The sequence below is a fragment of the Hypanus sabinus genome, chromosome 5 (genome assembly GCF_030144855.1).
Source record: "Hypanus sabinus isolate sHypSab1 chromosome 5, sHypSab1.hap1, whole genome shotgun sequence".
NCBI lineage: Eukaryota > Metazoa > Chordata > Chondrichthyes > Myliobatiformes > Dasyatidae > Hypanus > Hypanus sabinus.
The window spans coordinates 55,397,013-55,424,643 of record NC_082710.1 but is presented as its reverse complement, the minus strand read 5'-3'; the positions used below and the strand labels follow the sequence as shown (position 1 = coordinate 55,424,643).

The 27,631-nt window shown below is 39.5% G+C and overlaps 1 protein-coding gene across 3 annotated transcripts in view; it reads left to right on the top strand.

Annotated features, from left to right (window-relative positions):
• Positions 1 to 27,631, top strand: part of rfx3 (regulatory factor X, 3 (influences HLA class II expression)) — a 349,057-nt gene that overhangs the window by 65,074 nt on the left and 256,352 nt on the right. For 2 of the 3 annotated variants that reach the window (XM_059969967.1, XM_059969966.1), the window contains exon 2: positions 27,188 to 27,240. The gene's annotated coding sequence lies outside the window, so the exon portion shown is untranslated. Of the gene's footprint in view, positions 1 to 5,444; positions 5,630 to 27,187; positions 27,241 to 27,631 lie in introns of all 3 variants that reach the window. The other variant, XM_059969965.1, reaches the window with a different exon arrangement.

Here is a 27,631-nt window from a genome sequence, read left to right as displayed (position 1 = left end):
CAGCATATTTGCTCAGTACTCAGTTCTCTAATAAAAATGAAACATTTAAACGAATGTTAGTTTATGGAACTGCTCATATGCTATGTTTTTGCTACCACCCATCCTACAAACTATTTTTAGTTGTCTGTAAAGAGAAATTTGGTACAGCAGGGCGGTTAGCTTGACAACTGCAGTACAGAAATGTCGGACTTCATTGTTAATGAAAACCACAGCATGAAATACTGTTAGTCATTTTTACATGCTTTTGACAATATAATTTCCAGGTTATATGAGACATAACCAGTAGGATCACTGTAAAAGTCATGCCACAATATGCCCAGTGCATTTGCCATCTCCAAAAAGAAGTCTTAGCACTTTTGATATTCCATTAGTATTACCATTATCAAATTGTCTACAACCCATTTCCAGGGGATTGCCACTGATCAGAGACTCAAAAGGACTACTACATAAAATCTCTAGCTACTAGGACAAGTCAGAGGCTTGGTATTCTGTGGCAAATTAGTCCTGCTAATACTTCAAAGCTTCTTCAGCATCTTCAAAGCTCATGTCAGGAGTATGATAGAATTCTTCCCTCTTATCAGGATGAGTGCCACTCCAACAATTTGTTTTAAAAAAAAAACTCAACATCATCCTTAAGCAAGCAACCTGCATAACTGGCAACACATTACTATCATAAATGTTCATCCTTTTCATCATGGCTGCAGTGTTTCTTGTCTAAAAAAAATTAACAGCAGTGACTCCTCTTGGGGTACTCCAAAAGCTTCCCAAACTCTCAATCTTCATCACCAAGGAAAGCAAGGATACATAGGTACATAGGAACATCATCAACCGTAAGATTCCCTTCAAACTGCACTTGAAACACATCACTGTCCTTTCTGTTGAATGTCATTTCTGTAATTTTCTACCCCATCACATTGTGGGTGTGTTTTCATGAAGAGGGTGGTAGCAGTTAGGGATAGCTAATAATTCCTGTCCCTGCTAGAAATACACCCTGAAAAATGAACTATAAAAATTTTACAGCATGCAAGTAGATAATTTGGCTCTGCAGTTAATTTTTTATAACAGCAATTTCTGTAGCTGTACTATTTCCCCTTTGTACCTCTTTGTAACATTGTAAATAGCAATTTCCAGATCATGACCAAAACATCTTCCCTGGCTTTTAAGGATATTACTTTGAGACTTGCCTCTCTATCCCACAATCCCATTTCCGATGCAAATTATTTCATTTTATTCACTTTGCTAGATCTTTGCTTTTTTTCTGGAGTACTAGAAATTTTCCTTTCAGTCTTTCCTGCTCAAAGCAGGACAATCCTAACTTCAATCTATTCACTTATTGCATGCTTCTTTTCTAAGACTTCTACAAAATGGTAGATGCAAAGTACAGTGGATTCCAGTTAATTGGAACACATTGGGACCAGTTCATTTAGAAAATAGTCTAAATCTTTATTCCTTCCAGCAAAGTGTATGACCATGCTTTTCCCTGCACTATATTCCATCTGCCATTTCTTTGCCCTAATCTGATTAAGTCCTTTCAGCAGACCCTCTGCTTCTTTAACACCACCTTCTATCCACAAACTTGGCCACAAAACCACCAGTTTCATCATCCAAGTCATAGATGAACTAATACCGAACCCTGCAGAAAATAACTAGACACTGTCAGCCAACTAGAATAGGCCCCATTGTCTCTGCTCTTTGCCTCCTACCATTCAGCCAATCTTATATTCATGCTAGTTTCCTTCCTGTAATACCATGGTCTCTTAATCATGTTTAGCAGCCTCATGCGCGGCACATTACCAAAGGCCTTCTGAAAATCTAAGTAAACCAAATCCACTGTCTTTCCCTTGTCGGTCCTGCATGTTATTTCCTCAAAGGATTCCATCAGATTTGGCAGGGAAGTTTTTTCTTTAAGGAAATATGCTGACTTGGGCTTATTTATCAAGTGCCTCCAAGTATTTCGAAACACCATGCTTGATAATGGACTCCAACTTCGTCCCAATGACTGAATTAGTGCTTTTCAGTCTTCAGCTATAGAGTTAAATATGACTATCTTTCCCTTTCAACACCTTGTACATCTCCGTAACTGGTATAATCACAGAAACAGTAGTCTATCTATGGGTCATATCAGTGATGGGTTAAACCTCTTTCTTACCCCCATGATAACTCTTTCTGATTGTGCTCTTTCATGATGCATTACTACATACTAATTACCTGAAACATTATCTCTCATTGAAATCTCGGCATAAGGCCACAGATGTCAGCCAACAGGAGTCATTCTTCTGTTACTAGGTGATGTTATCAAAAGTTAAGACTGATTCTGGAGACATTTTCCCCGATCATCTGCTCAGTGCTAATGTTTCAGTATCAGTCAGGTCATCAAAAGTAATTTTCTAAAAATAAAAATGCCAATGACGCATCATTCACAATAAAAAAAAAGTTATTAACAATTTAAAGTTTTTAATTACACAATCCATATGTTCTTTATGATGCTCATACAGGAAGTAATAAGCTGATATAGAAAGAAGATTGTTATTAGCAGGAAATAGAGTTGGCATAAACAGGCTGTTTTCTTACTGGCAATATGTAATGTTAGGTTACACAGGAACTGAAGCTGGGCCTTAACTTTTCACTATTTACATATAATATTTGGACAGAAACTAAAAATATTGTGGGTAAATTTGCTGATGATGTGAAAAATGGTAGGAAAGTGTTCAAAAAAGCTTTTTGGATCCTGGGTTATAAGGAGAAGATGGTCAGGATCAGAGGAGAATGAGGGGTGACTTTAGAGGCTTATAAAATCATCAGAGGCATGGATAAAGTCTTTTACCCAGGATAGGGAAGTCCAAAACTCGGGGGCATAAATCTAGGGTGAGAGGGAAAAGATTAAAAGGGACTTGAAGGATAGCCTTTTCCACACAGAAGATAGTGACTATATTGATCGATCTACCAAAGGAAGTGGTTGAGACAGGTACAATAGCATTATTTAGGAAGCAATTGCAGGGGCAGGGCATAGAAGGATGTGGGCCAAAGAACAGACACTACAACTAGATGAGTGGCACCATGGACTTGTTTGGCCAAAGGGCCTGTATTCTGAGACCTGGTGCAGATCTGCCACAGACATATTGAATGGCATGACAATCTTGAAGGACCGAGTGACCTACACTTTTTACTGTTGTACATATAATCTATGTAGATTCTTACGTTCATACTTAAGTAGAGACTAACTAAAGAAGAACACAGATCTCATGTCAGCTTCTTTCCAGTGTGTCCAAGCTCACTGTAGTTGGCCTGTTGGGCAGTACAGTTGTACAAGATGTACAGTCATTCATTTCTCATCCCCAGTGAAGTTGTATGCTCACCTTGTAATCACGCGGATTCCCACAAGGTCTCTGGTTTCCTCCTACATCCTAAAGACGCACTGATGGGTAATTTTTTGCTGAAAATTGGACCTTGTTGAAGTACGTGACAAGAGTATCAAAAGGAAATTGACAGGCATATGAAAGAGACTAAGTTGCAGGGCCACATGGGAAAGGTGAACAAGACCATTGAGATTGCAAGGTTGGAAGCCTGCTACATTATAATTAGAAAAATAAATGGAGCTACAGTTCTTTGTATAATACAATGCTCTGTAATACTGTTCTGATGCACATTTGTAGCTTCAGAACAGTACTAGTTGTTTTCTGTCCAAGATGCACTGAACTGCAATGTCAGTTCAGGATTGGCTCAGACTTGGTTGCTTCTTTTTGAGTTCATAGGAATGGTTTCGGGAACAGTGGGAAATGAGGTGTCAGGTTAGGGTTTAGGGACAGGGATATGGGGGTTTTAGAGATCAGGCAAGAGTCCAGGGCAGAGCATTCCTCAGTCAGAGGTCAGCAATCCCTGTGGATGGATGTTGGGTCTGCAAGCACTGTGTTTGAAAACCTGTGAAGAGGACTGTTAACATTCTAGGTCAGTGAGTCCGGAGATCAAGACCTGGTGTTTAGGTGGGTCCTGGTCCTGGGGTCAATACCAAAAATCAAAGTCTGACTGTCAGCGACCAAAGTCAGAGAGTCTGGTAGTCGAGGCTCAATGGCCAAAACTCTGAGGTCTGCAAGTCCTCTGAGGAAATTAGAAAGCTGACGCTGGCACGTCTGTGAATTTGCCAGAGGCTGGTGGTGTGTGTGTGTCTGTTTGAGTTGGTGGGGAGGGGGAAAGAAAGGAGTTTGTTTTGCTGCTGTTGTTTGTGTTGTTCTGAATGTTATATCCATTCTAAACTCAGTGTCCACTTTATTAGGGACCTCCTGTACTTAATAAAGTGGCCACTTTGTGTATGTTTGTGATCATCTGTTTTATCCTTTCCACTTCAAGGTTCAATATGTTGTGCACACCATTTTTGTAATGCATGGTTATTTGAGTTACTCTTGCCTTGCTGTCAGATTGAACTAGTCTGTTAATGACACCTCTCATTAACAAGGCATTTTCGCCCACAGAACTGCTGCTCACTGTTTTTTTTAATTTTTCACACCGTTTCCCGTAAGCTCTAGAGGCTGTTGTGAGTGAAAATCCCCGGAGATCAGCATTTTCTGAGATTTTCAAACCACCCTGTCTGACGCTAACAACCATTCCAAGGTCAAAGTCACTTTGATTACATTTCTTCCCCCATTCTGATATTTGGCATGAACAACAACTGAACTTCTTGACCATGTCTGCATGCCTTTATGCATTGAGTTACTGCCACCGAACTGGTTGATTAGAAATTTCCATTAAGGAGCGGGTGTAGCTAATAAAGTGGCCACTAGGTGTAAGTGACTGTAGCAGGTGTAGCAGCCAATGTCTAAGCACTGTGGAAAGAATGAAGAAGATGTGGTGAACTGTGAGGTAAAAGCTGCAGAAGAACTCACTGCATAAGCTGTGAATCTGAAACTTGCACGCACAATTCCATGATACCACATTGAGCTTTACTGAAACAGTGTAAGAGATGGCAGACATTCTGACCCTAGTGCAATTGTAAAAGAATGATAAAGTAGTAGCCAAACTGGAAGTTCAGAGTTGCTAGCGTGGCCTGAATGGAATTGTTCTGCAAATACAATCTCTGCTTTCTCCAGTTAAGAGGTAACTACTTTTTGAGCACTTAGTGCTGAATGCCAAATTGTAAAAAAGTATGAATAGCTGGTTCACCTGGGAGGAGTGTTCGACACCCTGTAGAGTGGGAAGGGAAAAGGTAAAAGTTCAGATGTTATATTTCCTGTGGTGGCATAGGTAGACACCACAAAAAGAAGAAATTAAAATGGAAAAAAATTGTAGGTGCTGGCAGTCTGAAATTTTAAAAAATGCTGACAGAATTCAGCAGGTTAGGCAGCATCTGAGAAAAGTAAAAAAAAAGTAACAGTTTAAGTCTGAGACTCTTTGTCTGAATTCTGGTGAAGACTATCAGACTTGTTATGTTACCCCTGTTTCTCTTTCCACAGATGCTGCCTGACCTTCTGTGTGTTTCCAGCTTTTTCTGTTTTTATGCCATAATGAAAAAGCAGAAGCTGGTGGAATTTGAAGAATATGAACAGTCTCTTCAGAATACTGAAAAGGGGTGGAGAATCTATATCTGGTGATGGCATTGTGGGTGATAGAAAGTACCTGTTCAGTGTGCAGCTGAGAGGTATAAACACAGTCTTAAGTCAATAATAAAGAAATCTATACTTTATTATCTATAAATCCCCTATTGAGTACTCCATATACTACTACTCCATGCTTAACACAATTTGGAAGAAGCATTTATGGTTACCATTTTGTGATTATGCCCTCTGGGTGAGTGTCCATCAAGAATGTCTCAATAGTATCATCTTAACAAAATAAACAGCAATTTTAGTCCAGCTTATTGTCACCCAATTTCAGTTATCAATAAAGTCAGTGGTAGGCGTCATCAACAGTACTATCACATGGCACTTATTGCCAATAACCTGCTCACTGATGCTGAGCTTTGGTTATGTAAGGACCATATGGAGTGAAGTCATCCCAAAGAAGTGAAGTGCAGAGCTGAGGTGAGAATGACCCCAATGGATTACAGGACAAAATTTTTCCTGATGTGCCAACAATGAAACCTAATGAAACTGAAATCAATAAGTAGATCAATCACTCCACTGGTTTGTCATCCCTTGCAGAGGGGAGGAAGATTGTGGTTGGAGATCAATCATTCCAGATCCAGGATATCATTGCTAGAGTTTGCTGGGACAGTATGTTTTGGGGCCAAACCTTTTCATTTGCTTCATCATGAACGTCCTTCAGTCAGGAAGTTAGAAGTGAGAATGCTCCCTGATTATGCAATATTCAATTCCATTTGCAACTCTTCAGTGAATGAAGTAGTCCATTTCTGCTTGCAGCAAGACCGAGATGATACTCAACTATGAGCTGATTAATGACAGGTAATGTTTATATCACAAAAGTACAGGCAATGATTAATCCCAATAAGAGAGTGTCTACCAATCTATCTTTTATCATTTAATGGCATTACCATTGCTAAGTGTAACCCAGGTTAATTAAACCCAAAAGATGTACTGTTCAGAAAGCTCCACCTGTGGAAGGATAAAAAATGAAGTTTACTGAATATTTTTTAGGAAAAAAGAGAACTTGAGAGAAAAGCTATGTGAGAATGACGTGTGACTGATGCAGACACAAGGAAGTGAGTGAAATGCAGCCAACTATTAGAAACTAAAGATATAAACTGTTAAAAGTGGAATTAGTAGTGAATATCTCTACCCTACTTACTTGAACACCTCAGGGTGAAGCCTCTGGAGGAGAGACTATATCGATAAAAGATCTATGTAAGCCATGTCTATAAGAAGCAGTAACTATAATGAGACAATATCAACAGAGATGAGTGTCCAAGATCTAACGTATAACCAGGATTTAGTTATTTTAAATCATACCAAGGGATCTGGTTGGGTTTTTTGTTTTGAATGTTTTGTGAATTGACTATGATGTTGTTGGGATAATGGAGACATGGCTGCAGGGAGATCAAACCTAGGAAATGAATGTACAAGGGTATACATGCTATTGTAGGGACAGAAATGTGGGCAGAGGGGGTGGGGTGGCCCTGTTGGTGAGGAATGAGATTCAGTCCTTTGCAAGGGGGGGACATAGGGTCAGGAGAAGTAGAGTCTGTGTGGATAGAACTGAGGAACAGTAAGGGCGAAAGGACCCAAATGGGTGTTGTCTACAGGCCACCAAACAGTAGCATGGATATTGGGTGCAAGTTGAATAGGGAGTTAACATTGGCATGTGGCAAAGGTAATGTCACAGTCGTTATGGGGGATTTCAACATGCAGGTGAACTGGGAGAATCAGGTTGGTGCTGTACCACAGGATAGGGAGTTTGTAGAGTGCCTACGGGATGCATTCTTGGAACAGCTTGTATGAGAGTTGACCAGGGACGAGACTATTCTGGATTTAGTGTTATGTAATGAACAGGATTTGATAAATGATCTTGCAGTAAAGGAGCCATTAGGAGGTAGTGATCATAATTTGATGAGTTTTTAGCTGCAATTTGAGAAGGATAAGGGCAGCTCGGAGGTGTCAGTATTGCAGTTGAACAGGGGAAACTATGGAGCCATGAGGGAGGAGCTGGCCAAAGTTGACTGGACGGATAGCCTAGCAGAAAAGACAGTGGAACAGCAATGACAGGTATTCTTGGGAATAATGCACAAGGTGCAAAATCCAGAGAAGGAAGGATTCAAAGGGGGGAAAGGGGCCACAGTGGTTGACAAAGGAAGTCAGAGATTGCATAGCATTAAAAAAAAGGAAGTATGACAGAGCTAAGGTGAGTGGGAGGATGGATGATTGGGAAGTTTTTAAGGAACAACAGAACTTAACTAAAAAGACAATACGGGGAGAAAAAATGAGGTACGAACGCAAGCTAGCCAGGAATATAAAGGAAGATAGCAAAAGCTTTTTTAGGTATGTGAAGAGAAAGAAGATAGTTAGGAACAATGTTGGGCCCTTGAAGAATGAATTGGGTGAAATTGTTATGGAAATCAGAGAAATGGCAGAAGAATTTAATGAGTACTTTAGATCTGTTTTCACTAAGGAAGACACAAGCAATCTCCCAGATGTATGGATGGGCCAAGGACATAGGGTAACAGAGGAAATGAAACAGATTGACATTAGGAAGGAAACGGTGATGAGAAGACTGATGGGACTGAAGGCTGACAAATCCCCAGGTCCCGATGGTCTGCATCCTAGGGTACTAAAGGAGGTGGCCCTGGAAATTGCGGATGCATTGGTAATCATTTTCCAATGTTCCTTAGATTCAGGATCAGTTCCTGAGGATTGGAGATTGGCTAATGTTATCCCACTTTTTAAGAAAGGAGGGAGGGAGAAAACAGAACTATCAACCTGTCAGCCTGACATCGGTGGTGGGGAAGATGCTAGAGTCCATTATTAAGGATGAAATAGTGGCATATCTAGATAGCAGTGATAGGATTGGGCCAAGCCAGCATGGATTTACCAAGGGTAAATCATGCTTGAATAATCTGTTGGAGTTTTTCGAGGATGTAATCAGGAAGTTAGACGGGGGAGATCCAGTGGATGTAGTGTACCTCGATTTTCAGAAGGCATTTGATAAGGTCCCACATAGGAGATTGGTGGGTAAAATCAAAGTTCAGGGCATCGGGGGGAAGACATTGACATGGTTAGAAAACTGGTTGGCAGATAGAAAGCAAAGGGTAGCGGGAATGGGTGTTTCTCGGAATGGCAGGTGGTGACTAGTGGGGTGCCACAGGGCTCAGTATTGGGACCACAGCTGTATGTCAATGATTTGGATGAAGACATTGAAAATAACATCAGCAAATTTGCTGATGATACTAAGCTGGGTGACAGCGTGACATGTGATGAGGATGTTAGGAGAATTCAGGGTGACTTGGATAGGCTGGGTGAGTGGGCAGATACTTGGCAGATGGTGCTTAATGTGAATAAGTGTGAGGTTATCCACTTTGGGAGTAAGAACAGGAAGGCAGATTATTACCTGAACAGTGTAGAGTTAGGTAAGGGAGAAATACAAAGAGATCTAGGAGTCCTTGTTCATCAGTCATTGAAGGTGAATGAGCAAGTGCAGCAGGCAGTGAAGAAGGCTAATGGAATGTTGGCCTTTATTACAAAGGGAATTGAGTATAAGAGCAAGGAAATCCTCTTGCATTTGTACAGAGACCTGGTGAGACCACATCTGGAGTATTGTGTACAGTTTTGGTCTCCAGGGTTAAGGAAGGACATCCTGGCCATAGAGGAAGTGCAGCGTAGATTCACGAGGTTAATTCCTGGGATGTCCGGGCTGTCTTACGCAGAGAGGTTAGAGAGACTGGGCTTGTACATGCTGGAATTAAGGAGATTGAGAGGGGATCTGATTGAAACATATAAGATTATTAAGGGATTGGACAAGATAGAGGCAGGAAATATGTTCCAGATGCTGGGAGAGTCCTGTACCAGAGAATAAGGGGTAGGTCATTTAGGACAGATTTAAGGAAAAACAACTTCTCCCAGAGAGTTGTGGGGGTCTGGAATGTACTGCCTCGCAAGGTAGTGGAGGCCAATTCTCTGGATGCTTTCAAGAAGGAGCTAGATAGGTATCTTATGGATAGGGGAATCAAGGGATATGGGGACAAAGCAGGAACCGAGTATTGATAGTAGATGATCAGCCATGATCTCAAAATGGCGGTGCAGGCTCGAAGGGCCGAATGGTCTACTTCTGCACCTGTTGTCTATTGACTTTCCGTAGATGATCAACCATTTCATCCATCAGACCAAGAAACAAGATGGTGAGCCACCCAAGATCGAAAAACCAGTGTGGAAATGAAATGTTTCATGACAAAGGGGATTTAATATGGTTAGATGTATAAATAGGGAATAATACTAGATCTAATTAGTTAGAGAAATTGGAGTACTAAAGGTTATTCTAATGAATTTCACTGATTTCACTGATTCTAACTAAAAAGGTTTTTGTTTGGTAACTGAGATTTGGAGCCTAAACAGAATATTGGAATTTGTACTGTTCTTGTTCATGGAAATATTTTGTATATCTTGCTTTTTTTTATATAAACAAAACTTACCTCTAGAAGTGTTTTTTTTTTCTATTCACTGCCCCCTTCTGGTACCTAAAGCTTCTGATGGCCTACTAGCACCTAGTGCAATACTATTTAATTTGATTTTCTCATTGAGTGTGGCGACCAGTCACGCGAGATGAGACTGGCGCTACACAGGTTCCATACTTGCAATGTCTTCAGGGTCATCATTTCCCAGGACATCATCTGGACCAGCCAGATAAATACTATGTCTAGAAGTGCATGTTAGGAAGTGGGTATCCTGTGTTGAGTAAGTTATCTCCTAATATCCCAAAGTATTTTGATCTACAAGGCACAAATTCACAGTGTGATGGAATACTACACATTTGCCTGGATGAGTGCAGCTCCAGCAATGCTGGAACCCAACACCATTCAGCACAAAGCAGCTCACTCGATTAGTACCTACCACCCTAACCCTTCACTCTTTCCACTACTGCTATATGTATAGTGGCTCTGGTCCATATTGTCTGCAAAATGCTCAGTGATAACTGAGCGTATAATGATTTAAAATGAAATTGCAAATTAATTCTCAAAGTTAATTCTGCTGATACCAATGTATACAAAAAAAAGCTTAATTTTGGAGGCACTACAAAGATTTGCAAATGAGCACAATTAAAGGAACTTCCTAATATTGATTCATTCTGTCTGAAGTCATTGCCAGTTCCCCTGAACAAAACTAGCTTTGAAAGTATAATTGTTTCAATTAGTGCAAACAATCTTGAATTGGACTTGCACTGAATGATTTTGGTGAATTGTCCCAGAGAAAGGAAACTAGTCAGTTGAGTGGATACTCCATCTTATGGTGGTTTCAATGAGTAATTGAGTCACCGAGGGCTCAAATATAATGTTTAACTATGTAGCATATTCTTTGTGTTGCATAGCAACGAACTTGAACAGTAATAGAATATTGGATCTCCCATAGCAACAATGCTGAGTATATCAATAACAGGGGCATGGATCACTCATTATTTTGTGTTGCCCAGAATTGTTAGATTAGGACAGCTCTCTGTGCTGTTATGTTTAAAATCCATAAACAATTTACTATTTCAAAGGATGGCATAATTTTTTGAAAATATTTGTCAAAGTTAATTAATTTTTGCATATTTTCAAAAAATGTCAGATTTAAAACATACCTTTTCATTATACCCTGTACATGATTAATTTCCAGGGATATGGAATCATGATTGATGACATAACTTCAAAATGTAGTGCCTAATTAAGACTGATTCATGACTACCATAATATTTGTGTTCTATTAAGACCCTTTTCATTGCTATTTTCTAGTAAACTAATTTGAGACAAATGAGTGTTCCAGCCTTAATACATTAAATAGAATGGTCAATATTTCTTTTAAAGAAAAGTTCATGAAAGAGTTAAATAATGCTTTCTTGGTTCTAATTTTACTTGGTGTCAAGTTTATGTTACAGTTGCTTAGAACTGCCAAGTTGATAGTTCAAATATTAGTGGGTTGGAATAATGATTAGAATCTATGGAATTGGAATAAGGGTGTGGGGTTTGGTAGAAGATGAAAAGATGTCAAAAGCCATTGTTGGAAGAATCATTCACCTAATTTCATAATTAGCTGGAACAGTTGGTGTTAAATCAAGGGAAGTAAAATTGATTAGGTGAACAATCTTTCTTCCCTTGATACTCAAATACCAAGTTGATGAATAGATATCAACTAAAAATTGTGGGGGGGGGGTTTTGTCAGATGTGTTAATAGTACAATTTGGAGATTCAACTTCAAGAGCAATATAGTGATATTTAAGCTTGATTTACGTTTTATTAATTTCAAATTTGGATATATATAGTGTGCAAAGGTGGCATATTCTGTGCCTTTTAGTAGCTGGTGAAATCTATCATGAACAGCTAATGCAATAGTAAGTTATCTATCTGCAGCAGCATATCTGTTGTGTGTTGATCAACAAATGAAATGTCAGTATCTTAAAGCAAGGGTTATAGCCCTGGTTTAGGAACCTCCCATCCATTTTGTTTTAAATGGAATGAGGGAAAAATTTCTTTTTCAATTAAAATTGTTAGGTTAACTATGAACAAGGGAAGATGAGGAGAACCAATTTATATTATGATTTATAAGAAAATTAGTATTTTGTAATCACTAATCTGAAAATCCAGAGCAATACACACAAAGGAGGAAATCAACCATCCTTCAGCATATATGGACATGAATAAGCAGTCGACATTTTGGGCTGAGACTCTATCAGGACTGGAAAGGAAGTGGGAAGATGCTAGTTTAGTTTTCTAATTGTATGATACCACTATCCAAGGAACAGGGATTTGTGAAGACAAAAGAACAATGGATGGGATTGCTTGACCCCTTGACAGAGGCTGGGATAACCTGCACTGAATAACCCCCAAAGCTTTTCCAACATATATAAGCCATAAATCATGAACTTGATGGATAACTTGCCATTTGCCTGCATATCACAGCTCCAAAGATACTGAAGAAATTCAACATGTTCCACAGCAGAACGTTTCATTCACCAGGTTAAACATTCATTCATTTAACTGTGATGAATATGCACTGTTCTAGGTCAGGGGAGTTTTTTTTTGCCAAGTTCAGCTTTCTAAAAACAGAAGCAGTGAGCTCAAAAGATCAAAGTACTATTTTTGAATAAGTTAAACTTCCTACTAATATTCTTTGTTTAGCTTCTGGTCGTAACCGGGAACCAGTCTTCAGTTCTTAAAGTAAATTGCAAGCAGTAATCAGTTTAAAGTTAAAAAGACAGCTTGTAAGTAAACGCTTTCTGTATACCTGTCTTAGCTTCTCAAGATGTGCAACATAAGACAATGGATTATTTAATTTGGCGATATAGACAAAAGTGACTAAGTTGTTTTGTTCAACAAAGCTTGTAGAACCGATGGATATTTTTAATTAGCCTATCAACAGCTGATCTGTTAGTAAGTTGCATGGTTTACGTACTCAAAGAGTTAGTCTCACAGTATTAATTGTGCGTACCTAAAAATCACGTGTGTGAAGTCGACCAAATGGAAAAGAAATGGTATAAATGCAGTCAGCAGTTTAGGCTTTTTAAGAATGGTCCAACAGCATCAAAAGCGTGACAGAAACATGGGCTGCCTTCATCTATGACTTGCTGGAATTTTTTTTTAGCTTGTAGGAATTGTACATATTTTTTTTGGGAAATCCTTTGTGTTTTAGAAATGGTTTGTGATTTATGTCTTTTAAAAAATAGAATTTCTCCTGAGTTTTAAATGTATTTTAAGGATGTTGTTTGAATTTAAATATGTATCACTGAAACTAATTGAACTGTGTTTAAACTACATCGTTAGTTGTAAGTATCACCTCCTTAGTAGAGGAAGGGGGACCCAACACTCAAATAGAGGGTATTGGGAGTTAAACCCACCTTGGGAAATAAACAGAGAAGTGAACTATTCTTTGAAGATTGGGTTGTTACAGTATATCTTCCCTTTAATGAGGGCACCTGTGACTATATCAGATAGGGCTTAAGGTCTTCATATGAGTTTAGAACTTCATGGTCAGCAAACTCAATATCATCACCCAACCAGTGGCAAACCTTGGTGAAATGTGTATTGCTTACTGCAGTACCTTAGCAAGTCTACTTTAGCATCACATTCCCAGCCTCTAACACCATAAAGAATAAAGGCAGCAGTTCATGTGAGCACTACCATCTGCAGGTGTGGTTCCAGTTGCACATCATGCTAATATGAAAGTCTGTTGTTGCTCCTAAATTGCTGGGTCTAAAACCTTGAACTCCCTACCCAGTAGCATTTTGGGAGTATCTTCACTAGAGGGATAACAGCAGTATAAAGAAGTGGCTTTTCACCAGAACCTCATAGACTTTTAGCAATGACAGCAAATGATGATCTCACAAGTGGTGTCAATATCATAAAAAAATTAAGTAAACAACAAAAATGGGAATTTTAAAATAGTGAGGAAAGATGAGAAGATCTTTGACTCAATCCATTTCTGTCATGCTGACAATCTCACTGATATCAGGATCCAAATGGCATCTAAAATTTTTGGCCTCTGCCAGCCTACCCAGTTGCTTCATTCAATCAATACAATTGGCAATCCATGAATGATCATCTGTTTTATTTCCAAATAGTACTTTTGGGTAATTATTTGTGTACTTTATTTACTACACTTATATTTTCCATAAAATATCAGAAAATACAAATGTGTTCCTTGTTAGGTATGGCAATGACGGGATTAGAACATCTAAATTTACAAGTAAGAAATTATTTATAAACAAGGGTACTGTTCTTAGCCTAACCACTGATGGAAGGTTCTATGTACATAGGATAAATGAAGCATTTTATTTCTTCAGGAAGCATGTTGGTCATTGTATTTTGAGAGGACTTTTGATCTCTTCTAGCTTCTGGTGTTTGTCAGTAAACCAGAGTTCAACCTTGATTAAAGCATAGAGCCTAGAGTACAGTACTGGCTCTTTGACCATAATGTTTTGCTAACCCTTTAACCTGCTCCGAAGTCAATCTAGCCCTTTCCTCTCAACATAGCTCTCCATTTTTACTTTAATTCATGTGCCTATATAAGAGATTCTTAAAAGTTCCTAATATATTAGCCTCTATCACAACCCCTGTCAGTGTGTTCCACACACCCGCCACTCTCCGATTTAAAAAAAACCTGTCTCTGAAGTCCACCGTCAACTTTTTTCCTAGCACCTGAAAGTTATACCCACCCCTTTGTATTAACCATTTCCACCCTGGGAAAATGCCTTTGACTGTCTACTCGATCTATGCCTATATCATATTTTATACCTCTAAGTTACCTCTAAGTCACCTCTCACCCTCTTTCTCTCATTGCTTTCTCAACCTATCCTCATAAGACATGCTTTCTGGAAAGCTTCTTCTGCACCTTCTCAAACTCCCACATCCTTCCTATAATGAGGCAACCAGAACTGAACTCTACTCCCAACTGTGATCTAACCTGACTTAGCTCATGGCTCTTGAACTCAATCCCCCAAGTAATGAAGGCTAACACACCATATGCCACTGTTGTAATTTTGAGGGATCTATGGACATGAACTCCATGATCCCTTTGTTTTTCCACACTGTCAAGAATTCTGCCATTAACCCTATATTCTGCCTTCAAGTTCGATCTTCCAAAGAGAATCATTTCATATTTCCCGGATTGAGCTTCATCTGCCATTTCTCAGACCAGCTCTGCATCTTATCAATGTCCCGTTCAAGTTTAGGGTCAGGTTTATTGTCATCTGACTGTACATATATAACCAGACAAAACAACATTCCTCTGGACCACAGTTCACCCACAAGGCAAGCATCACACACAGCACATAAAGATATAAGTATATAAGTTAATAAATTCCAAATGCATGCAGCACAGATAAACAATAGAGTATATAATAAACAACACCTTGATCTAATGACGAGACCTCAGCGGTGGCAGGATATTTATTAGTCTTACAGTATGAGGAAGAAAGCTGTTGCGCCATTGGGCAGTCTGAGTTCTGATTGGTATTTCAGTACCTCCTTCCTGACAGTGGAGGGTCAGAGAGATTGTGGGATGGGTGGAGCAGATCATCAACAACTCTTTGGTGCCCTTCATGTGTAACGCTGTCGCTAACTGTCACAAATATGGGAAAGGGAGACACCTGTGATGCATGGCAGTTTTAACTATCCTATGCAGCCTTCATTCCACACAAGTTTTCAGCAAGCTAGGACACTCTAAATGATGCTTTTATGAAAAGTTGTTAGAATGGGGGCAGGGAGCCTTGCATGCTTCAGTCTCCTCAGATAGTGTATTTGCTGCTGTGCCTCCTTGACAGGAGAGGAAATGTTGTGGGTCCAGGTTAGATCATCCATTATGTGCACATTAAGGAGCTTTGAGCTCTTTACTCTCTCCACAACAGAGCCATTGGTGTCCATAGTCGTCTCTTTTGTCTTGTCTATGTTGAGACCTCCTTTCTGTATGCTGACTCATCATTGTTGCTGGTCTGTCCAACTGCTGTAGTATCATTAGCGAACTTGTAACCTATGAGAGCCTTCTACATTATCCACAATACCACAAATCTTCTTGTGATCTGCTTTTTGATATTTGCAAAAGTATCTGCTTGGATAATCTATGTCTGAGATCCTTTTAATGATTTGGCAATGGAGATATTGGATGCTCTAGTTATCATCATGCAAAAATCAATGAATTCTGGAATGGTTCCTACAGATTATGGATTGGAAATATGATCTTCCTATTTGATAAAGGAGGGAGAGAGAAAATGGGGAATAACCCAACCTGCCAGTTTAATGTCAGTAGTTGGGGAACATGGCATCTACATAAAGAACCTGATGCCAAGGTGATTTAAGAAAAGTAATTATTGCATCAATAATGATTTTGAAATGGGAATTATATATTTAAAAAGTTAGGCTGTGGCTGGTAGAATAGTGATAAGAACCTGTCCATGCATACACGTGTGCGAGTGTATATATTTGGATTTTAAGAAGCCTTTTATAAGAAACTGGACTGGAGCTTGCAGAGTGGAGTTGGGGCCAATGAAAATGGAGTAAAATACTAGTATAGGCTGAAATCTGGTCAACAAGTAAAAGTTGAAGGATAGGATTAGACGTGCCCATCTTGCATTGTCATGTTATTGCTCAGTAGACTGATACATAGATGACCGTTTTGAGCATGACACAAAACTAGTTGAAAATGTGAAGAAGTTTCACGACGATGCACATGCTGAATAAGTGGGTAGATGCAGTACATGGGGAGAATGTGAGGTTAACCGCTTTGATAAAGAAAAAAATGCCAAATAGTTTTAAAAAGGTGAGCAATTATGAAATGCTCATGGAGCTGTTGTCAAGCACTAATAGGTTATTGGGTATGGAAATAGTGCAGATAGCCTCAGGGCAGATCAAAACTGGGCATCCCTGAGGTGCTTAGATCATCAGCAACAGCTGTAATGATGATCACCTCATGACCTTGAATATCCAAAATTCTGCCATTGTTATCAAACCAGTGGGTCAACCAGGTTTCAATAAGCAATGTGGAAAGACTGCTAGGCACACCAGAAAATAATGAGATGCAAGCCTCATACAAAGCAGGATTACGCGCGTGATTAAACAATGCAATAGATAGCTGTGCGATCTCACAGCCAGTGGATCTAATTAAATGTTTGCAAAACTACCACTTCTAGTCAAAAATGGCAGAAGAAACAGAGAATGGGCAGAAGAGACTCCATTAAAACCCCAAAGAATGCTAAAGACATTTAAAAAAAACAAATACATTTAACCAAAATTGGAGGTATGTGCTGTAAGAGGGAGTTCAGTGAAAACTTGCCAGACTTAAGGCAATAAGATTTAGGAGCAGAAGTAAGCCATTTGGCCCATCATGTCTGCTCCACCATTTAATCATGGACTGATCCACTTCATCCATTCATCCCCACTCCCCTGCTTTCTCCCCATACCCTCTGATGCCCTGGCTAATCAAGAACCTATCTAACTCTGCTTTAAATACACCCAATGACTTGGTCTCCACAGCTGCTTGTGGAAGATTTACCACCTTCTGACTGAAGTAATTTCTCCGCAACTCTGTTCTAAAAGGACGACCTTCAATCCTGAAGTCATGCCCTCTTGAATGATAAGTCTTTTACAGGATTAAAGATTGAGTACTTTATGTGTCTATTATTCAAAGTTTAGAAAAATGAGAGGTGACTGCTATGAAATGTATAAAATAACAACAGGGTAAAACGAGAAAGTCTTTTCCCTAGCTGAGGTGACTAGATTTAATGACCATGAACTCAATAAATACGGGTTTGTTATTGACGATTTGCATTAAGGATGATGAGGTAAACTGTGCTTGGTATATCTTTAGAACTCCTTTGCTTCAGGGCAATGGACATTCAGTCATCAATGTCATTAAGATCTAAGATTTATGGATATTAATGTAACAGTGAAAAGATATGGGGATAGGGAAGAAAAATTGTGTCCTTAGCCTTTGCTGGTTTACCAATTTCACTACAATCTGAAATATTTGGCTAATTGACAAGATTTATTGTTATTCAAGGTCTGAAAATGTAAAGTTTTGTACCTAAGTTTCTCATGTTCTCATTATATCTTGCTTCTGAAGGCTATTCTTGTCATGTTTTGGTTCTTCCATTTGCTTTGACATTTCCTCTTGTTTATTGCTCATTGTCATTGCCCTTTCATTAGTACCTGTAAATCCCCAAGATTTCAATACTCATTAATTCCTCCTGTCAGTTACTTTCTCTTTAATTCTCTTTACTTCAAATAAAATTGCAATATCTAAAACATTATTTATCTGAAACCCAGTGAGATGGGGTAGTACACATGGGGTGGGGGTGTTAGTATGTGGCGTAATTGTCTCACAGGATAATTCTGTAGGGATGTTTTCAATTATCATTGGAAATACCCAGTATTGTGTTAACTTCTCTAGCCCTTGAGCTTTTGCTACCCATCTGGTTTCACCTATCATGTTCCAGCTAGCCTCTTTCCTCTCTCCTCTACTCATTCTTTTATTCTGGCATATTGCCCCTTCCTTCTCAGTCCTGAAGAAGGGTCTCTGTTCAAAACATCAACTGTTTGTTCATTTCCATACATGCTGCCTGACTGTTGAGTTCATCCAACATTTTGTATGTGTTGCTTTTGATTTCCAGCATCTGTAAAATTTCTCATGTTTGTGTTAGCTTTCTTTTTTGTTCCTAGGACCAATTTCAGGTAAGAGCACTGGATCAGAAAAAGCTGCAGTAGATTGTAAGCTAAGCCAGCTCCATCATGAGCACTAGTCTCCCCAGCATTGAGAACACCTTCAAAAGGTGATGCCTCAAAAAGGTGGTAATTTTGATTAAGACTTGCATCATCCAGAATATGTCCTCTTCTCAATGCTACCATCAAGGAGGAGGTACAGGAGTGTGAATATACACGTTTCAGGAACGACTTCTTTCCCTCAGCCCTCAGATTTCTGAATGTACAATGAACCTCTGTGTGTGTGTGTGTGTGTGTATGTGTGTAGTTTTCCTATTGTAATATATAGTTTTTTTATTATTATGTATTGCAATGTACTGCTATTACAAATTTCATGGCATATGCCAGTGATATTAAACCTGATTCTGAGTAGAATGTCTCTTGTCTGTGCCTGCAAAAGATTCATGTTTATTTTGGTTAGCATTTTACATGCTTCTCTTTAAGAAATATACACACCTGTCCTTGTAAATGTCTTGAATCATGGGAGGTTCACAACTACAGATGTACTGGGCTGTTCCCACCACTCTCCAGAGTCCTACGATTAAGGGAGGTACACTTCCAGGCAGTGATGCAGCCAATCAGGATGCTCTCAATTGTGCCCCTGTAGAAAGTTCTTAGGATTTGGGGGCCCATACCAAACTTCAACTATCTGAGGTAAAAGAGGCACTGTTGCGCCTTTTTACCACATAGCTGGTGTGTACAGACCACGTGAGGTCCTCGGTGATGTGGACGCTGAGAGGAACTTGAAGCTGTTTACCCTCTCAACCCCAGATCCATTAATGTCAATAGGGGTTAGCCCGTCTCCATTCTTCCTGTATTCCACAACCAGCTCCTTTGTTTTTGTGACATTGAGGGAGAGTTGTTTTCTTGACATCACTGTGTCAGAGAAATGACTTCTTCCCTGTAGGCCACCTCGTTATTGTTTGAGATAAGACCAATCAATGTAGTGTTGTCGGCACAATCGCTCAAAGGTTCTGGTATTTTAAGTTCAACTCCTGAGACTTGAGGTCAGACCCCTTGACTGACTTTCCAATACAGATTAGAGATATTGCAGGAACATTAAAAGCTGATAGATATAAAAATAACATTGCAGTATTTTATTGTAAAGTCAAAGAAGTTATTTCTTGTGTTCTAGCCAATATTCATTGTGCACTCAGTGTTACAAGATTAATTGGTTATCATCACATTGCTGTTTGTAGAACTTGGCAAGTACAAATTGGCTGCCACATTTCTATGTCACAGCTCTAAATAAGCTTAAAAAGTAAAATCTAGCATCAGGCCATTGACCTGTAATGTTAACTTTGTTTAATCTCTTCACATATGCTGCCTGGCCTGCTGAGTATTTCCAGCATTTTCTCTTTACATTGCACTTAGAAAAAGTTCTTTAGGGGCTGAGCATTAATTTGAAAGGAAGGAAATAAAAACTACTTTGTAAATGCAAGTGTTTCTTTTATTTTTCAAGTTCCTCCAATCAGTTTTTATGTCATAATATTGCTTCTGATGGTCTGGTGAACAGTCAAGTAGTTGGTTGTACTTTGATAATTTGAGTGCAAAGAGAAACTGACTATAAATGATAAAGATGAGTGACCCAGTGACAACTACATGTTTGTATTCAATTTACTAACCTTCAATTGTTGAAATTGTAATTGCTTTAATATAGTAATGAACAACTTACTCGTGGGGACATCACAGGCACATTGCATTATATAGATATAACTCACAAGAAAATTATCTACTATTTTTACAAGAAAAAAAAAGCACAATTAGAACGAAGTATTTTAGGGCAAAGTGATTAAAGTGGTTTTAGTGTTGCTAAACTGTAGTGATGATTATAGTTTTGACAGTTGATTCAAAAACGAAATAGTTGAAGGGAAGTAGCTGTTCTTGAACCTGATGGTGTGGGACTTCAGACTTCTGTACTTTCTACATAATGGTGGCTGCGAGATGCTGGCATGGCCCAGATTGTGGAAATATTTAATGATGAATGTTGCTTTCTTCAGCAGTACCTCGTATAAATACTGCCAATGGTGGAGAAAGATGTGTCTGTGATGTATTGACCTAGATCTCGTAATGAACTGTCAGGCCACTTGTAGATTAGACATTCGAGAACATATTGCTCTTGGATATGAAGCTGTGATTGCTGCTGTTAAAGAATGGGAGACCAAGAGAAATTTGATACAATACTGAGGACAGAGAGTCAAACCGCAGAGGTTAGGCAACTTATAAGCCTGCCCCCATCTTTTAAATCTACTGCTCAGCTTTGTTTCTCCAGTCCTGCCGAAGGGTTTCGGTCAGAAACGTCAACTGTACTTTTTTCCACAGATGCTGCCTGGCCTGCTGAGTTCCTCCACCAGTTTGTGTTGCTTGAATTTCCAGCATTTGCAGATTTTCTCTTGTTTGTTATCAGCATCCTGTAAGGTTTGGAGTTGCCAATGGAGAATTTAAAATAATAAATGGTTGTTACCATTCTAAATAATTTTATTAATTGTTGCAAATAAATCTAATCCTTTTCAGAGCAACATTTAATCAAGCTAATATTGATATTTGTATGTCTTCATTTAGAAGAAAAAACCACAATTAAAACAAACAAAGCATTTTAATGCGAAGAGATCAGAGTGGTCTTCGTGTTGCTAAGCTGCAGTAATGATTATAGTTTTGACAGTTGATTCAAGAACAAAATGGTTGAAGGGAAATAGCTGTTCTTGAACCTGACAGTGGGTACTTCCTACTTCAGGCTTCTGTACTTGCTGTCTTCATTTAGAAGAAAATGAGCTTAGTGGTTAAAGACAAAATACACAAAATGTTAAACAAGTAGTAACTTCATCTCTGCTGTTCTTAAGACCAGTGAGCCATTCTTCTATTCTGTTTGGTGTTTCTCATTTTGGGAAATAATTTATCATTTGATTTCTTTTCACATGTTTGAAAACCATGAAGAGCACTGCAGTTTTGGGCATGATGCACATGCAGCAGGTTTGATGGCACTTTACTTTCAAACCTTATACATTCAAAATGCCCAGCTGGTTGAACTCATGGAGAGAAGTCAGTGTTAATAGAATGCACTCTACTCCGCCCTAACCCTTAGAGATATTGTGCATTAAAGAACTCATTCAACTGACTTCTGAGCTCTTATAAAAGGTGAAGTAAATTCATTACTTGCATCTAATGCAATAAATAATCTTCCTTATGGCATTGCAAGTTTCTTTAAAATATTGAAAGATTGTTAATCTGTTACCTTATGGTTTTATGCCTAAGTTTTAATTGCCATTTAAGCTGCATTTACCAACTTTAGCAAGATAATTTTATAAATGAGCTTATTCTGGTCAGTGTGAGGAGAGACTGTCAAATTTGTTTGTATTCAATTTATTAAATTTTGATTGTTTTATTTTAACCGGGAGAAAATCCAAAAACCTGAGATGCAAAGGGACTTGGGAGTCCTTGTGCAGAAAAAGGTTAACTTGCAAGTCGAGTTGGTGGTGAGGAAGGGAAATGCAATGTTAGCATTTATTTCAAGCGGTCTAGAATACAAGAGCAAGGATGTGATGCTGAGGCTTTATCAGGCACTGGTGAGGGCTCCTCTTGAGTATTGTGAACAGTCTTGGGCCACTCATCTTAGAAAAGATGTACTGGTATTGGAGAGGGTCCAGAGGAAGTTCACAAGGATGATTCCAGAAATGAAAGGGTTATCATATGCGCAATGTTTGATGACTCTGGGTCTGTATTCGCTGGAATTCAGAAGGATGGGGGGAGGATCTCATTGAAACCTTTTGAATGTTGTATATGTGGAAAGGATGTTTCCCATGGTGGGAGAGCATCTCATGGACAAGAGATCATAGCCTCAGGATAGAAGGGTGCCCTTTCAAACCAAGGATGCAGAGAAATTTCTTTAGCATGGTGAATTTGTGGAATTTCTGCTGCATGCTACTGTAGAGGGCAGGTCGTTGGGTGTATTTAAGGCAAAGATTGATAAGTTCTTGATTGGACATGGCATCAAAGATTACGAGGAGAAATCTGGGAACTGGGGTTGAAGAGGAGAAAAACAAGGATCAGCCATGATTGAATGGCTCCTTTGTCTTATGGACTTAATATAGCACCATAATGTCCTCTGAACAAGAACTGAGTTTGGGAAAAAAAACACAAAATGTTGAAAAATAAAATATGGGTAGAAAATGTTACAAGTATGAACACTCTCAGATGTGTACAAAAACCTGACACGAGTTAATGCTTTACTTTAGTTTTATTCATATTGGCATATGAGCAATGCTGATCAGGCCAAGATAAAGTGCCATCTTTAACTGACCTTGGGAGAGAATGGTATAAGATGTTGTCTTAAATTGCTGCAGTCCATGTTGTGAAAGTATATACTCAGATATGTTTCATAAGAGAGTTACAGGATTTATGCTCATAAAGCAATTATTTATATTCAAGTTAAAATTGTTGATAGTGGGGGGGAGAAGGAAGTGTTGGAGAATGTGGAAGTGTACATTTGTACAACAGCAACCTTGCACTCATGGTTAGTAAGACTAAAGCGCTGATTGTGGAAGGGTGAGATGAGGGAATACAAATTAATCCTCATAGAGGGATCAGAAGTGGAGAGACTGAGCAATTTCAAGTTACTAGCTGTCAATATCTAGGAAGGCAAGACAGTGGCTATATTTCAATAGGAGTTTGAGGATGTACGATGGAGAGCATTCTGACTGGCCTCATCATTGTCAGATGTGGGGGTGGGGGGGAGCTACTGCAGAGGTTGAAAGAAAGCTACAGAAAGTTATAAAATTAGTTGGCTCCATTTTGGGTACTAGCCTTCACACAATCTAAGACATCTTCAAGGAGCAGTGCCTCAGAAAGGTGGCATCCATTATTAAGGATCCCAAGGCATATCCTCTTCTCATTGTTACCGTCAGAAAGGAGGTACAGAAGCCTGAAGACTCTTACTCAGTGATTCAGGAACAGCTTCTTCCCTTCCACCATGCGATTCCTAAATGGACATTGAACCCTTGAACACTACTCTTTTAAAAAAAAATATATTATTTCCATTGAGCAAACACAACGAAATCTGCAGATGTTGGAAATTTAAACAACACACACAAAATGCTGGTGGAACACAGCAGGCCAAGCAGCATCTATAAGGAGAAGCACTGTCAACGTCTTGGGCCGAGACCCTTCGTCAGGACTAACTGAAAGGAGAGATACTAAGAGATTTGAAAATAGTGGGGGGAGGGGGAAATGTGAAATGATTGGAGAAGACCGGAGGGGGTGGAATGAAGCTCAGAGCTGGAAAGGTGATTGGCAAAAGTGATACAGAGCTGGAGAAGGGAAAGGATCATGGGACGGGAGGCCTCAGGAGAAAGAAAGGGGGTGGAGCACCAGAGGGGGATGGAGAACAGGCAGAGTGATGGGCAGAGAGAGGGAAAAAAACAACAATTAAATATGTCAGGAATGGGGTAAGAAGGGGAGGAGGGCATTAACGGAAATTAGAGAAGTCAATGTTCATGCCATCAGGTTGGAGGCTACCCAGCTGGTATACAAGGTGGTGTTCCTCCAACCTGAGTTTGGATTCATTTTGACAGTAGAGGAGGTCATGGATAGACATATCAGAATAGTAATGGGACTTGGAATTAAAATGTGTGGCCACTGGAAGATCCTGCTTTCTCTGGTGGACTGAGTCTAGGTGTTCAGCGAAACGGTCTGCCAGTTTGCATCGGGTCTCACACTGGGAGCACCAGACGCAGTATACCACACCAGCCAACTCTCAGGTGAAGTGTCACCGCACCTGGAAGGACTGTCTGGGGCCCTGAATGGTGCTGAGGGAGGAAATGTCAGGGCAGGTGTAGCACTTGTTCCGTTTACAAGGTAAGTGCCAGGAGGGAAATCGGTGGGAAGGGACGAGTGGACAAGTGAGTCCATAGGGAGCGATCCCTGCGGAAAGCAGAAAGAGAGGGGGAGGGAAAGATGTGCAGGGTAGCGGGATCCCGTTGGAGGTGGCGGAAGTTACGGAGAATTATACGTTGGACCTGGAGGCTGGTGGGGTGGTAGGTGAGAACAGGGGGAACCCTATCCCGAGTGGGGTGACAGTTGGATGGGGTGAAGGCAGATGTGCGGGGAGAGATATGTTTGAGAGCAAAGTTGATGGTGGAAGAAGGGAAGCCCCTTTGTTTAAAAAAGGAAGACACCGCCTTCATCCTGGAATGAAAAGCCTCATCCTGAAAGCAGATGCGGCGGAGACGGAGGAATTGTGAGAAGAAGATGGCATTTTTGCAAGAGACGGTGGGAAGAGGAATAGTCCAGGTAGCTGTGAGAGTCTGTAGGCTTATAGTAGTTATCAGTAGATAATCCGTCTCCAGAGAGGAGGGAGGTGTGGGAAATGGACCAGGTAAATTTGAGGGCAGGGTGAAAGTTGGAGGCAAAGTCAATAAAGTCAATGAGCTCAGCATGCGTGCAGGAGGCAGCACCAATGTAGCGAAGCAATTATTGTCTCAGCTTGCTCCTGCCCTACTGAACTCATTTCTGCATACCTTGACACTGTCTTGTTCAGTCTCTTCCCACCTATGTTCATGACACCTCTGGTGCTTCCCCCACCCCCCTTTCTTTCTCCCGAGGCCTCCCGTCCCATGATCCTTTCCCTTCTCCAGCTCTCTATCACTTTCGCCAATCACCTTTCCAGCTCTTAGCTTCATTCCCCCCCCCCCCCCCCCCCCCGGTCTTCTCCTATCATTTTGCATTTCCCCCTCCCCCCACTACTTTCAAATCTCTTAGTATCTCCCCTTTTAGTTAGTCTTGACAAAGGGTCTTGGCCCAAAACGTCAACAGTGCTTCTCCTTATAGATGCTGCCTGGCCTGCTGTGTTCCACCAGCATTCTGTGTGTGTTGTTTGTTATTATTTCCATTTTTGCTATTTTTAATTTAACTATTTAATATATATACATATACTTTTACTTTTTTTTACACGTTTTGTATAATACTGCTGCTGCTAAGTTAACAAATTTCATGACATATGCCAGTGATATTAAACCTGATTCTGATTCTGATGTGCTGTCATTTTCTTACCAGACAGTTGACATTGCATGTTTTTTTAGCTTCAATTAAAGAAAACACGATGATTTGCTGCAATGCATCTTGTAGAAAGTAATTAAAGCAACAATGACATGTTGTAGTGAGGATGTAGTGCTTAGATGGTGATGTACTGCTTTGGTGATGTTGAGGTTCTTGAACATTGAGGTTGCAATTAATCAGGTAGTCCATCACACTCTTTGCATCTGGCTCATAAATAATATAAGGCCTTTAAGAGGGTCAACATATCTAATTTCTGAGCATACTAAGAGAATTTCATATGGTTATTTCAGCTAAGTTTCTTGTCGTTGACAACCCTCCATATATTTATAATGGAAGATACTTTGATTTTCATGTCATTGACCGCCAAGGAGCAGTTCTTAGTACTTACTGCAGAAGATTATTCGTATTATTCAAAGGACAGGCATTTGTTATTTGCTACATGTTTCTATATCTTTTTGGTTTTATTTGAAGTGATATGAATGTAACTGAGCACTTCACAATCGACAATGAATCTTTCTGTTTGTATTCTCGAAAGAAAGTAATTTAGAAATAGCACCCAGGACGGTTTCCCTGATAAACCATTGTTTCAGTGCACTGGACTCAAACAACTGCACCATCTTCCTCTTGTGCTAATTATTACTCCATCCAGCAGAAAGTATCCACGTTTCTTTCACATTAATGTTACTGGAATTCAGTTCCTAAATTATATTGCTTTGTCTTAATATCAATATTCTCAGTGTTTGAATTAGGCCATGAAGTTTGGAACTGATGTCTCCTGGATTAACCAAGCTCCATTTCAATGATCAGTATCACTTTAAAGCACTTTTTTGGGACTATTTCTATTAGTGAATATGCTGATATAATCGTGTGCTTTGTATCTACCTTGCTTTTTTCTGAGGATGTTTTCTTACTCTCGTGTATCAAAGCTCTCACTTGCAGCAACTTAGCTAATGGTATGATTAGATCTGGAGCCAAAGTGCTCAATTCCTCGGCCACCATGTTGCAGCAATCCAAATCTTTTTGCAAAATATAGTGATCCCAGCTGTATTTTAATAACATACAGAGACAATGGTCAGTACCTAGAAGGCTGCAAATAAGGATCATGCCGTGTTGAGCAGCTTTCAGTTTTGTTTTATTTCTAGTTGTTTGTGAAGCGAATTTGGCAGGGTCAACTTGTCTTTGTCTCTAGCAAATCTTAATATGAAAGCTTTATTTAAATGGTGTGAAATAACTGCATCTAGTGTTATGAAAAATTTAAAATTATTTGCTGGTCATAAGTTATGTTGCAAAAATTCATTTTGTATTCCTCGCTTACTCCCCTAGGTTCCTGCCAATACTGGTATTAGAACTCACAATTGGAGCACAAAGGTCACAATGTAAGTAAACAAAAATGTTTTCATAAATTCAGCAATTTGTATATTTTTTCTGTTTAAATTCTTGCTTTTTGAAATGTTTTGTTAATTAACTCTGGTGCCAGTAGGATTAGAAACCTTTCAAATTTCTGTCTATATTTCTGTTGGTCACCTGCCAATGTGCTGAGGTTAGCACTATTTTCAAGTGTATTTGCCTTCATTATGAAGTTCTTGTCCAAGAGTAACATGGGATGATTACAGGCATATGTACAGTTTAGCTGCTCCACCCTGGGGCTTACTCATCATAGAAAGTTCAATTAAAAGTATCCTAATGAGGACATCCCAACATGTTTACCTATTGGTATTGACATGAATGCTAGTTTACATGTATTAATGAGACCTACCAAGACCCAAG